At 43.3% G+C, this 14,811-nt stretch overlaps 1 long non-coding RNA gene across 1 annotated transcript; it reads left to right on the top strand.

Moving 5' to 3' along the window:
- Positions 1 to 1,881: 1,881 nt before the first annotated feature.
- LOC106491193 (uncharacterized) lies at positions 1,882 to 4,378 on the top strand. Its single transcript, XR_001293734.1, has 3 exons — positions 1,882 to 1,970; positions 2,610 to 2,679; positions 3,989 to 4,378. It is a non-coding gene; the product is annotated as an uncharacterized lncRNA (long non-coding RNA).
- The last annotated feature ends 10,433 nt before the right edge of the window (positions 4,379 to 14,811 follow it).

Below are 14,811 nucleotides of genomic sequence, written 5' to 3'. Positions count from 1 at the left end.
CCGCCCCACTCTGCCGGTACGGCTCGCCTCCCCGCGTGGCGCTGTGGGGGTTTGCTGCCGCCCCCCCACCCTGGGAGCAGCAGGACAGTGTTTCTAGCCTCTACAATTATTATTAGCTGCTGCGCTTTATGCGGTGCCCGTGCCTGCAGGGTTTGGGTGCTGTGTGGTTCTCCTCCACGAATGGTGTATGTGTGCCAGGTGTGGTTTTTTGGTAGTTCTCCATGGAGCAGCGCTTGGGCGAGCTTGTGGTCTCCTTGGAGCTGTGGCCCTTTTGGTGGCGGAAAGCACGGCCAGACTGATACGCAGTCTTCCCTCAAAAATCCTCAGGTCAAAATGGACTTAATTCAAGTATATGAACATTTAAAATTTTCATGGAAGTATGTTCCTATTCTTGGTTTCAGTACTTCAGCATGTATTCATCTGTGTAGTGTCAGTCTTGAGAAGTACCTGAGGGGTATGCTGATTGGGCCTTTCCTGACGGAAAAGGTACATTTCCAACAGTGCATTGTTGTCTTTCTCCTGAAATATTCTTAAAACTTTAACCTTGTAACTTACTGCCCTGTAATTGTAAAGCTGTGTTTTTCCTGCTAGAAATTTCTTCAAGGAGCTTGTCTCCCCTGACATGATCCACTTACTGCTTTTTCCTTGTCAAGTGCGGGCTTGTTTTTCAATAAAAAAAAAAGCAAAGAACTAATTCTGAAATCCTTAGTCAGACAAAGCTTGCACTGAAATCAAGGGGAGTCTTGTCTCAGTGTAAAGATTGCAAGTTCAGGATCAAAATCATTATAATAAAACATTGTCACAGGAGCAACATCTCCCACTTTGAAAATAAACATCTTTGCTCCAGTTAGGTATTTATGTGGCAACAGGAGACTATTGATTTAGGAAAGCTTTCTGGTGCACAGATACGCTGAACCCTTTGCTGCTACAAAGAAGCAGTGAAGCGCGGGAGGAGCAGATTGCAAATGAAGCAGAAAGCAAACCTTTGCTCTGTTTTGCTGCTGACATTATTCAGGTAAAGCCTCTGGCTCATGTTTACCTGAAACACCGCTTTTGGCGCTCCTGCTAGCTGGCTCTTCGCTCTGCCCTGCCACCAGAAGTTCCCAGCCCTGGGGCAGAATTGGCAGAAGTAGACCTCTGCCCATGCTGTGGACACTGTGGTCCACAGTCTGGCAAAAAAGCTGAAGATTAAGGTCTGCACCCCCTCTTGAGTATGAGTACCCCTGTAGTTTGATACATGCCAGGATACCCCCAGACTTTCAGCTTCCTTATCTAAAGGATTCCTACAGGAAGGAGAACAGAAGTTTTGGTAATTGTACCAAAATAAGAAGAAATCTACCAGTTCATGAGTAGCACAGACCAATATATGAGAGAGAGAGAGAGAGTGTATATGCAAGCAGCCTGAATGAAACAGAGGGAGATTTGTCATCGTATTTATATAAATTCCAGAATTTCTGTGGTAATGTAATCATCCCATTATACTTATGTTATAAGAATACTCACAGAGTTATTTTTGAACAAAAGTTTCTAAGTGGTTAAATTACATAAAACAGAAAATTGAAAGTCTTTAAACAGTGCTAGAAAGTGTTTCCAAAGAATCTGACTCCAATCCCAATAAATACCAAAGCTGCAACTAACCTAAGGGGTTGCTTACTTTTAGATCTTGTAATTTATGGTATGTAAAGAAGTACCAGTTGCTTAATAGAATGCATTTCTAGGAATTAGGTTATTGACTTCAGTGGGGAAATAGTTGGGCCAAAAATATGTTGGAATTATTTTTATGAGAAGTGACAGTCTTTCCCACTATAGCTACAATAAAGATCTCCTTACAAAATACAGACAGAATTATGAGTTTTAATAAGTAATGGTCACCAAGAACCACCTCGTTCAGCCACTGACCAAAAGACATTTCCACTCTAACAAGAAATGGATAAACCTGAATGCCCAAGCAAATTATTTTCCAGGTACATGTGAGTATGATTATTTCCTCCCTAATGCAAATGAATTTTAATGTAAAAGAAGTTGAAATAACATATCACTTGGAGAAAATCTAAGTTGCTCAGCCTTTAATCTATTTATCATAAGTAACTGCCATCACTGTGGTGAAGAGGGCAGTTGAAACAGAAGTCCCAGTATGCAGGCTTGGAAGTCGTGGTATGAAATCTATTCGTCTTACATCCCACATCCTGAAAGCTGGCAATATACGTGTCTGATGTTCTGAGAAGTGCCGATATGGCATAACTCTGTTTAGTGGCCCATTTATGTATAGAATAGCTCTCCTGCTAAAGTGTAAAATAAAATACTCTTTTGGCACAGTTGGAGAATACAAAAATAAGTTACATGCACTGGATCTGTATGTCAGTTGTTAAAATGTTTTGAGGCCGTGGAGATACAGTAGTTGAGCAATTAGGCAACTCTCACTACATTTTCAGAACTTGGGAGATGCCTTCTGATTGCTCAAGCACTTCAAGCTCCTCTTCAAAAACAAGCAGGTAACCTTTGATTTATTTGGTGTATTTGAGAAGTGGGTAAGTGCTGTATTACCCCAGTTAGAAGCAGGTAAACTTCGTTTTCCCATTATAGTGTTATGAACTTGTGTCTCTGACCAGTGCAGCTTGACCTGAGAAGCTTGAAGAGGCAGGGTGAGCCTGTGGTTGTGTCGGGGCAAGGCTTCTGAGGGTAAGTTTTCGTTCCTGTCCCGAGCTGTGGGTGCCCTTGCCTTCTTACCCCATCAGCCTTCAGTCCTTCATCAGCCCAATGGAGAGTTAACATTACCTTGCTCTGCCTTGTCTATTTAAGTCCTAAACACCTGTGGCCACAGACTACGTGTACATCAAACAGGGCCCTGAGCTTAGCTGAGACCTCAAGGCACACAAACTAATTTCCCATCAAATATCCAAGCGGGGCCAAGTGCTTGGCATTCATGCTTGGCTGAATCTAAGGCACTGATACTCAGCCTTTCCACCGGGGCTTCCTGTTCATTTAGCAGTAGAAAAGGAATGGAGAGGGACCATGATTCCCACCACCTCCTTATAACCATCCAACCTTAAAACTTTCAGTCTAAGACGCAGACCACTTCTCCAGCTTTCCCATCCTGTACAATATTTCCTATAAGAGCTCCTTGTAGGCTACGTGCCCTCCAAAATCCAAATCCCATGCTTAAAATGAGAGCAGTGGGCAGCCTACAGACTGTGGGTGACACACACCAGAGTTTGAGAGCTCCCGACAGCACAAAATGTAGTACAAGCTGGCAATGTTTGCATCTAAATTGAGCTCTCCGAACAAACATTTTGGAATTGTTCATAAACAACAGGTTCCAGTAAAGATGTGACTAATACTGTTAATCATCATAATTGGCCTGTCCGCATTGCCATAGACATTGGTAGCAAAGTTCCTATTGACTTTGGCAAGAGCAGGTCATGTTTCTAACAGATTTTCTGCCCTTACCTAACATGTCAGAAATTTCGAGGTCTATCAGAAGACCACATTATGTGAATTGTTATCATATTAATAGTGAAAAAAGGCCATTTTGGAACACTAGTAAGCTGACATGAGAGCAGTAATAGAAGAGTGCATTAAATGATGTGGCCTCTTTTGAAAAGAAATTCACGGGCATCTGAGGCCATTACCTTTCATATTCTGGCAATCAGGAAATTAACCTTTAACCCTTCTCTGTTGACCTTCTCTCCTCTCTCTTTTTCTGTCGTTCATTCTTTCCTCCTAATGACTGCAGAAGATCTATACGTTCTTTGATATATGTTTCCAGAGATTGCTGTCTGCCTCCTTTCTATACCTTCCCAAGTGCTGGAACGTCTGTGTCCGCTCAGCTCTTGCTACCATCAGTGCTTAACTCAGATTTGCTTCCACCTTGTCCTTTTCAACACCTCACATGAATTGTTTTTACTTTATTTGTTCCAAATCCCATGTTATTTAATTATGCCTGACCTAGGTGTAAGTCTTCTTCCCACCTTCTGCTGTAAACCTACAGATAAACAAGGCAGAAGACGTGGTGGAAGCACTGGATGTCCTCTGCCTGGAGGAGAGGATGGACCCTATGGCGTCACATAGGGTGATGCTGCCCGACGGCATGTGGAAGTACCTTGCTACTGAGCACTGTGGCCACATTACATCATCAAACAACAGCAGCAAGAGTTGCCTTTAACATACCCTACAGAGGAAATGGCTGTTTCCCCTGCAGATCCCAGGGAGATCTGGCAGATACGTTGTCGGGATTCATTGTTTTTTTGTACAGCCCTAGCTTTGGGAGTCATGTGACTGCAGGATAAGTTCCATTTTCATTGAAAGAACAAAACTGACTGAATTCCCAGGCCCTGTGGATTTCAGGAAGAGTTTGAAAACATCACTTCTAAGCACAGAAAAGATGACTATAAAGGCAATAAAAAACAATGATTGCAACATTTTTCAGGACCGTTGTTTAAAAAATTTCTGAATGCTGGGAGTTAGCAGTATTAGCTTTAACTGGACAATAGCTAGGCAGGCAAGACATAGCCTCTTCTTGTAAAAAATTGGGAATTTTGCCTGAGTAAGGGCTGAGCAGTCTTTGCCTGCAGTGAAACTGAAAATCCTGAGTCATCACACTGAATTGCGAGCTGCCGATTGCAAATCTGGGCACTGACTTCCCACCTATGTTCACTGCACATATTGCAAGTGAAACATAGTTGGCATGGCTGTGTTTCACCACATGCCAAAACATGAGTTTCTCCTACAGGAAGGTTTTCCTTGCCTGGAGGCTTCCTTTGTCTGCCTTGGGTTATGCCTTTATCGTGCACCAAATGCAAAGCCTGGCGTGTCTCGTACTCTGACTGTCATGCTCAGGGACACATGGTGACTTAGTTCTAGTCTAAACACCTGTTTTTGGTTCTCTCTCTCTCTCTCTTTTTTTTTTTTCCCTGCAGAAACCAAAGATGGGTGAGGGAGCCTAGGTCTCACCTGTTCATGAAATGTGGCTGGAGCATGTACCTGGTGGCTCAAAGCATCACTCAGTCCTTCCCTTTAATCCTAGTTAAAGTCACGCTGGTCCTGCTGAGCATCTCCAGAGTCACGCTGAAGCTTTGTACTATTTTAACCTCTTGAATGATGATTTTTCCTCCAAAATCACGTAAGAGGTGCTTACACAGGGAAGTGAAGACTGCGTGGGCACCGCCTGGAGTCCCTGAGGGACTGTGCAGCTTTGCTGGTAACACATGCACTGGGGACAGGTGATTTTTCTCAGGCCATTAAATAGGTGGGTGCTTGTCATGACTGACCAGTGTAGTCCGCTTGCCCACCAGAGACACAGGCAAGGCCTCCTGAGCTCTTGGGGGCCTGGCAGGCTGGTGGGGGCCGCTGTGCCAAGAGTTAATTGAATCTGAAAAACACACATGCATTCCCATTTAAGATACTCTGGGCTGTCAATAGATTTTAATTCTAACCACCACCAAACTAATATAAATCTAAATTAAACCACACACTTGTGCTCATACCCTCCTCTCAAGCAGGCCATCGGCTCGTAGGCAATATTTAATTTATTTCCTCTGGGCTCTATGGCAAGATTTGCTGGCTGTTCGTGGGGAGCTGCTCTCAGGCATTTGGGGAGCAGTAGTTTCCCCAAGGTGTTTTTCAGCTGCTCAAGGCGGTTATTTGCTCTCCTCACTGCCACGGCTCTGTCATGCTGAGGTCGGGGGAGATTTGCCTTTTTAGGTGTGTTCCCGTTCCTAAGCAGGTCGCAGCAATGCGCAGTGGCACGTGTGCGTAGGACAAAACTGTGCTCCTGCTCTGTCTCCCTCTGGGAGCACTCGAGGGACAATGTGACAAGGAGCTGGGAATATAAATAAATGAAGGAAAAAACCTCTCCTATTGTCCACATGGACTATTTTTGGTGGAACTATTTTAAGGGCTGTTCTCCTGGCATTCCACATCCCGAAATTTCAGCACATTTAGCTCACCTACAGTCTGCGTTAATGGGTTTTCAGTGGCAGATCATCCCTATCAAACCACTGCAGTGATTCTTTATGCCCTATCTGTGTTGTACACACAATGTCATCAGCACCTTTTATTTATAAAACAATAACTCTAGGAATAAAAGGGGCATTTCTGCCCTCCCCCCACCCCAGCGCTTAAGAGCTACAACACCATTTTAGCATTCACTATATGATGTTTTAGTAGAGCAAAACACACTTTGTGCAGAAACTGTTTAATAAATAAACTAAAAGGTGCTCCAAAGTGACTCACAAGGCAGGGGTAATATAGTATGCTGCTGTTCATGGTTTCTCACTCACTTCTGCCATTTACAGATTTTTTTGATCTCTTTGCACAGGGAGTACTTGCTGCTTTTATCCTTTGCCTGAATAAATCTCTTTTTAGAATTTCGGCTAGCAGAATAAAAAAATTATCAGACAAATCAGAGCATGAACCTGTAAACTTTCGCATGAAGGCAAAACCTATTCCTGGGAAAGTTCAATGTCCTGGAAGGGTTTATTTCAGTAGTAAGAGTTGCTCACATGAGTTACATGTACAAGGTCTCACATTTTTTGTGATGCAGAACTTGGTTGTAAGCCAAAGTTGTGCTCTTCTGGGAAAAGGGAATGCTTGGCTGTGACTGAGATTAGGGTTAGAGTTGGGAGAGAGAGAAAGCCTTGAGGCCCACATGGAGTGGGGCTACAAAGGACAGGCCACAGGAAATGCAGGGCTGCACCAAGGGTGGTCCCAGGGCCACTTTTCTGTTTGGGCAAGGAATGGGGCTGGTGGTCTCAGGCTGGGGCCCCGCACGACATTACGGTTAGGGTTTGGGTTTGGATTAGGGTTAGGAGAGGGAGAAAGCGTTGAGGCCCACGTGGAGTGGGGCTGCAGAGGGCATGCTGAAGGAAATGTGAAGCTGCACCAAGACTGCTCCCGGGGGCACTTTTCCATTTGGGTGAGGAATGGGGCTGGTGGTCTCAGGTTGTGGCCCTGCCTGAGATTAGGGTTAGCGTTAGGCTTAGGTTTAGGGTTCGGGTTCAGGTTAGGATTAGGATTTGGGTTTGGGATTGGATTAGGAGAGGGAGAAAGCGCTGAGGCCCATGTGGAGTGGGGCTGCAAAGGGCATGCCAAAGGACATGCGGTTCTGCACCAAGATTGCTCCTTGGGCAACTTTTTCCTCTTGGCCCGAAATGAGGCTGGTGCATGTGAGATACTGTTTTCAGTTATTTTTTCCCTGCCATCTGGTGGTGGCATTTGTTAGAAAGGGTCTAATTTTGCTCTTCTTATACCATACGTTAATGTCTTTTTGGTATGGTTGCCTTCAACACAAGTATTATGGCAGGATTTTTTAAGGGAGCTCTCTAACATGACAGTTATGGGATGCTGACTGACATTATGATGAGTAATTCAAAACAAACAGGGGAAGAAGATGCTTCTTGCACAGCACCCAATTACACAGAGGAACTCTACCACAGGATGTTGTGCAGCTGAAATTGTATGTGTTGCAAATTAGATTACTGGGAAGATATCCCACCAAAGGCTGTTAGCAGGGGACGAATTGTATCCGTCCTTGCGCAGATGCTGGAGGACTAGCACACTGCAGATGGTTTTAACCCACATCCCCACCAGCTCAATGGGAAGCAGACATTCCAGCCAGACCAGCCAGCCTGGCTTGGAAATGCCACTCAACTTGAGCCAGGGTATTTTATGTATGGATAAGGAAGTTGTATGGGACAACACCTGGGTGAGAGGCAGAACAGATCTGTAGGTAGGGCTGTCCCTAATGTGGGTCTGCTGTGAAACAGTGCATGGGGATATCCAAGCTGGCTCGCAGTAAGTGTAAAGGTGCCTCCACAGGGACCTCGGTCCAGAGCTCATGTGTGGGAACTCCGCTGCTTTGCCCCCAGGCTCCGGCACCCCTTTTGCCAGGTGACGCCCCTCAGCACAGTGAGAAATGGGCTCAGCATGCTTAGCCTTATGGAAGTGAAAATTTCTGTTCCTGGGGGCAGTTCCCAATTCACACGATTGCAGGCCTGTTTGGGTGTGTTTGCCCTAGTAGAGCAGAACCCAGGTTTGTGGACACAGGCTGCCCAAAGGTGGAAGCAGAAAGATGGAAAATGTGCATACGAACTGTTTTTGTAAATGTATTAGGTGGAATAATAAAGAATTAAAAATTAATATGACTAACCAAGGCTCTCAGCAGGCCTGACCTCTACTGTGCTGAAAATGTTATCAATGCAAGTCTTTCATGCACTGGAGCCTATGAGATAAGCAAAACTGTTCTTGGTATCTTCCTTTACTCAAGCAAGAATAGTCAATAAAGCCTTTGTGTTGTGCCCAGTGAGGAAATGACAGAAACAACTACATCTTGAGCCAAGCAAAATCTAGCAAGAGTAAAGATGACAGGATTTCAACTGACAGCAGAAATGCTCTTTGGTACGAATAACTTTATAGGCTAATGTGTTTATGTATGCAGCAAACCTGGTGCTACCAGTCAATGTTTATCAAGTGCATCCAATAGTAGTGAGCAGTGTGTGGACACCAATTTTGACATAGTTTTGTGGTTGGTGGAGTTTTAAAAGGTAATCAAGTAAACATCATTAAAAGTAACACAGAGTAATGCTGGTTTTACAGAGCAAGGTACAGATACAAGACAGACTTTTTAAAAAAAACAGGAAACAAAACCCATAAGCCAATAATTCAGTGGCCACTGACCACATATATTGGAAGAGGAGGCTGACTGAAGAATCATGTGTGCAAAAAACAAAATGCAAACAAAAAGAAAAGCATCCTCTACCATAGACAAGCCAAATGCTTTTTACAGCACTCTCTTTCAAAGGTAATGAAAGGCCAAAATCGTGGAGTCATCTTTGTCGGCTGTCAAAGGTCTTGAAGCACTGAAGTAAGTCCAGGAGCAGAGTTATCAGACACCCCCTGTATAGGAAAGAAACAGGCACCAAGATCTGACTTCCTCTCCGGAAACATCTTTCTTCTTCCTCTGAGGGGGCAACCAGGACCCCTAAGGGCATGGGGGGAATAGTCTTGGCTGTTGTGTCTAAAGCCAGGATCGGTTACTCTGATCTCTTCATGCTTCCTTTGCCCCTCTGCTTAACACACTTATCTCTGTATGGAGCACAGGATGTTCATGTTTGCCTGAAGCATATTGTTCAGAAAGGCTTTAATAATTCATTGGAATAATTAAGAATGAGGAAATCCATAACTTTCTGTGGCAGTTTACTCCCAGTGCCCCTCACCCCTCATGCTAAAAAAGTGTGCCACATTTCCGATTTGAATGGACCTGAATTCACCATCTGGTGTTTGATACTTGTTGTCCCTTCCTTCATGAGGTTAAAAGAGCTCTTTAATACCCAAGATTTTTCCTCTGTTAGGGTGCTTATCTGCTGTCTATCAAATCATCCCTCAGTCTTCTTTCTGATGAGCTAAACAGATTGAACTCCAAGTCTTTCATCAGAAGATAGCTTCTTAGCTGTTGAATTGCTCTTTTCTTCATATGTGTTCTGATTTTTCAAAATACTTCTAGTAACCTGGATATCAGAATTACACTTTGTATTCTCAGTTAGGATTCAGCAGTGCTGCGTATGAATGTGCTTAGTTACTGTTTTTTTTAGATGCACCCGAAGACTGCAATAGGCCTTTTTTGCTTAACCAGTAGGCTATCTGGATTGCTTGGAAGACCCACTTCCCAGGCTACAGACCTCTATTTCGTAAGTGTCACCAGTATTTGCTGCTTCTGGATGTGTTACAAGCCTTTTTAGTTGAGTGCCTGCACTCCAAGCCACTTGGACTACTTTGTGACCATCCTCATTTTACTTGCTACCCTGCCAATTTTAGCATCTTCGGCAAAGTGTGGTGTACACAACAGCAGCATGGGGAGAAGGCAGTGAGGGTGGTGTACTTAGCACAAGGATTTGGCAAGTGAGGATCTCAAGGGTTAAGTGCATCTCTGCTTGATCCAACAATCAAGGCCAAATAACTTGTGTTCAGTATAGGAGTGGTTTCAATGCCTCCATGTTCAAAATTTGTCAAATAGCCAGAGACGGTTTTTGAAAGAAAGGAATAGTTGCTGTTTTTCTTGGCTTGCTTTTTGTTTTTAAGCTGCCTACATCAGTACTCTGCCCCAACCAACTAAGAGGCTGACACAAGCAATTCTGATAGAAGAGTACTTAACAGGAGTAACGTTTTTTTTTTGAATTTTGGCCCTCTGAGGCCAGGATAAGGACGTATGAGCCTCGAGGAGAGCCCTCTACTTGGCCTTGCTATACTCACACGGAGGATACAATAGCCCTCTTACCTGCAGGAGCTCACTGGAGCTTACCTGGCCTTGCTTGTCCACCAGGATCCCCAGATCATTCTCGAGACACAGATCCCTCTTCCTCAGACCTTGGGGCTGGCTGATCTAATCTTCGCTGTGAGGCCAGTTCAGTGAGTAGCTCCATGGCTTATCGAGTCTCAGCCACTTGCTTTTGGTGTCTGCTATGTTGTGAAAGCTGGGGGTTTCCAGGGACACAGGCAGAACTTACCCTTTTTTTAATACCCTTTCTCCTGCACATGTACATAAATAGTCAGAGCAGGGTTGAGTATAGAGACCATTGCACCCTGTCACCCGAGGAAGGATATTTTTAAACAAACATATTTTCCTGAATGGGTAGAGTGACTGTGGGGCTGGTGGATTCAGAGCTGATTTAGGTCTTTGGGTCTCAGGGAAATAACCGGAGTGTAGCTTGGAATCACAGCTGGAAAGTGCAGTTCTTTCCAGGAAAACAGGAATATTCTGTTTTGTGGAAAACTGTAATAATGAGCAAACAAATTTTCATAAATTCTGTGCTGAGAGCTTTTCAAATTCCATTAATTTACACCAAGACCCTCTTCCCTACAGTACAGTACATGCAGGAGACGTTTTGCATGAATACGTGTGTGATTATACAGTTAATGAGGGCTACATATGAAGCAAAATCTTTGCTAGTGCCATTAGGGATAATGGCATTAGGGAGAAATCCCTAGAAGGAATAATTGCTCAGAGTTTAGTAGGCCTGGTTATGCAAGCTGCAAAAAAAGTAGTGAATGTGAGTACCTTGAAGGAGGGACTTTTCTTAACGATGGTTTTGTTGTTCTATCATCATCATGCATTTATTTGGTTGTAAAGGAGATTTGTGTGCTGTTTATTTCCCGTTCGCTGTACAAAAGGCATAAATAAAGCTGAAGGAGATGAAGTTAGGAAAGATGGACAGGTCAATAAATCACAAAGTCATTAAGAGTGGTGATCAAATTTTGTATTGGATTGTGAAATGTACAGGAAGCCACTGAACATTTTTGCACACAAAGGTGAATCCAGTCAAGTGCCTATTAAGAGATGAGCCATTGCATTTTGAAGATTAATATTTAGTGAGCAGGGAACATAAAAGAGGGATTTACAGGAGTCAAAACTAAAGGCCAAGAAGGGATAATTTCTCAGTTTGGTCACATACTTTATAATGGCAGAGGTCTTTTTCAGTACTTAGTGCTATGTTGCAGTACATTCATGTGTTGAGTTTTGGTGTCCTCCCAAGGAGGAGTACCAGCTGCAGAAAACTCAGTACTGTGCTTTAAAATGCCCTTAGTCATTTCCCTTGCTCGAGCTGAATGAACCAAGATGATGGAGAAGGTCTCTAATTTTGCAAAAGGAGGGGGCCCCTTCCCACTGCAGAACCCCTACCAAATGGATTAAAATAGGGTAGGTAAGCAAGAAACAGAGAGTCTCCTTCCTTCTCCCCATATCCATCCACAAGGACTGTATGTAGAGGAGAGTAAAGGAAGGAGTCCAGCAGGAATGTGGAGATGTCCATGTTTAGTCTATTTAGCAGATGAGTCAATTATCAAGCCCCAAGGGCCCTTGGAGCCAGTGGAGCATTTTGGTCATGCCCAGCAGGTGCAGCAATAACAGAGTCTGTAAAGCATCTGGGTGCTCAAGAGAAATCAGTGTTCATAGTTCACGTAGGGACCAGTGACATATAGATGTGTGGCTTGTTAAAAGGAAATTAAAAGCAACAGCCAAGAGGGTGAAATGCTTGCAGGTGGTGTGGAGGTTATCTAAAAGCAACCTTACCAAGGAGTCGTAGTAAATGCATGTATTACCAGTTATCAGAAAATATTTTAGAAAAAAAGAAAATAAAACAAGCACAGATTAAGCAGCTTAGTACAGAAGGCTGTCAAAGATGGCTGTAAGAAGTGTAGCTTGTGTCCAGACTAGGGAAATTAAGAAGAGCACAGATTCTGCAAATCAGATGCAAAACCATAGTAAAGCAAGCCAAAACAGACTTTGAGGAATAATTTACTAAAAGGCATAAAAAACAATAATAAAACCTTTTTCAACTACAGCAGGCAAAGGACGCTTGCCAGTGAGCACATAGGGCCAATAGATGACTGCGGTGTGGTGGAAGCACTTAGAGACGACAGGATCTCACCAGAAAAGGCAAATGAGTCCTTTGTGCTAGCGTTTGCTAAAGAGGAGCTTTGGGAAGCTTCCCACACCAGAACATTTTGTTACTGGAGATGAGTGAGAAACTGCCTCAGACTGAACTGTCAGTAGAGGAGGTTTTAGAACAAGTTGATAAAATGAATAGCAACAAATCACCAGGGCCAGCTAGGGTTCACCCTGGACTCCAAAGGAGACTCAATTACAAGACTGCTGAACTACCAACTGCGATGTGTAACCTATGCTTTCAATCAGTCACACAAAAGGAAATGGAGGTGGTAAATAGGATACCAATTTTTAAAAAGTGCTCTGGGAAACCATAGTCCTGTATGTCTGCTATACCAAGCAAATTGTCAGATACTGTAATGAAAACCAGACTGGACATATAGGCTGAATTGATACAGAGGGAAGCTCTGCTTCGCAGATCTTTTAGAGACCTTTGGAGGAGTCGGTAAGTGTGCGGATGAGGGTGACCCTCTCAATACAATGTATTTGGTTCCACCAAAAGCTTATGACAGATCCTTCACAAGAAGCTGTGAAAAACTTCATTTTAACCCAAGTCATATCCTGAACCTGGCTCATTGCTCAACCGACTGAGAATGGTCTGGCACAGATGTAGGGGCTGCCAGCAGGGAAATAAGTGGCCAGAGTACTGGCACAAAGAGAAGTGTTGGAGGAACTCTGGACTCTGACAACATGCAGAGCTCAAGGCACGAGTGAAGTGGCTTCAAACAAGAAAAAGACAATACAGGCCTTTTCATTGCATTTTATCTGTCTCTTACTGTGTCCATAGGATGAAGAAAATCTAAGCAGCTTAATGTCAAACTACCTGCTTGGTGTTGTTTAGTAAAATATGCAGGTGTGGCTCTGTAACAGCAGTTTTGACAATGTGCCAAATTTTGTTCTCCCTCTTGTGTGTCAGATGGTCTGAGTTCTGCAAGGGCTGAGGGAGAAGTGAATCATCTGCTCTGTGGCTCCTATGTGCCTACAAGTCAAACCTCCTTGGCTCCTGGGTCTCCTACCAATGGCAGATGGGGCTGCAGACTCTGTAAACAACGTCATCATCATCATCACTGATAGAACGCCTTAGTTTTAATGTGGACCCCATTGTAATACATGTTGTACAGACACAATAACAAATGAAAGAGTGTTTTTGCCCCCAAATTTTACAGTTTAAGAAAACAAACAGTAGAGGCTACAGACGGTATCTTGAGACTGGACTTGGTTCTTCCATTAAGGGTTATTTCATGTTGTAGCTGTTCCAGACTAACATTTGGGTCAAAGCCCCCTTAACCTACATCTTTTGCTGTCTAACCATTGTCTGCTTGTACAGTGGATCATTCCTACTTTCTGTTCATATTTATTGGGTTGCATCTCCTACTGGAGAAAGGATCTCGGATTTATCAAGATCATTTTGAATTCTAATCTGCACCTCCAGTTTACTTGTAAACCCATTCAGTTTCAGTTCATCTGCAAATAAAATAAACATCTAAGTTATTTGTGAAAATATTGAAAGTGATTGGACCCATGACAAGCTTTCACAGAACCCCAAATCTGTATGTCCCTGACCTTGGTAGGGAGCAACTGACAACTACTGTTTAAACACAACTTTCTAAACCAGCTTTGTGTTCATCTTATGGAAGTTTCATCATGTTGGTGGTAGTTCCTAGCCATCTTCTGACCAGTTGGAACCAACCAGTTCCTCTACCTTGTTCATTTGCCTAGTTTCTCTACCTTGTTCATTTCCAGTCGATGAATTCTCATCTTACAGCTGAAAGCATGGCTGCTGGGCCTTGAATGGGTTATGCTGGCAATGAAGCATGGAACAGTTATTCTTTGGCGGGATCTGAGCTCCTGTTTGCCAATTAGAGTAAAAGCCCATTGTTTCAGGTTATAGAATCAGCTGATAACTTGTTTGTAGAGTTTTAAAAAATTAAATCAAGCAAGTAAGCTGGACGTGCATCTAAAACTAAACTTCTGTTTCCGCATTTGAACAGCAGTGATATATAATGTGATGATTAAAATGGAAAATGAGAAAATACATTGCTTTGAAAGATTTAATCAGTTATTTCCATAGGAACATGTCAGGGAATCAAGGACACTTGATTTTCCTTCATTGTTCTGCATAACTGAATATATTTGGGTCATTATATTTGAATAATCAGAGTAACATTCTTAAAAACAAAAAAGGAGCATATGATTAAGTGCGGCTTGTTTTTAATCTTCTGGAAAATCAGATTTAACAATTTTCAGAGTCCTTTTTCCCATCGATGAACTGGGGATTTGCATGGCTAATGTCTATTAGCACATGTAAATACCCCTTGGCTCAATGGGAATCGACAATGGGAAAATAAATCCCACCTGCAGCCCATTCTATCAAT

The sequence above is a fragment of the Apteryx mantelli genome, chromosome 2, assembly GCF_036417845.1.
Source record: "Apteryx mantelli isolate bAptMan1 chromosome 2, bAptMan1.hap1, whole genome shotgun sequence".
NCBI lineage: Eukaryota > Metazoa > Chordata > Aves > Apterygiformes > Apterygidae > Apteryx > Apteryx mantelli.
Note: the sequence above shows the minus strand (reverse complement) of the source record. Positions and strands in the feature narration are given on the sequence as shown.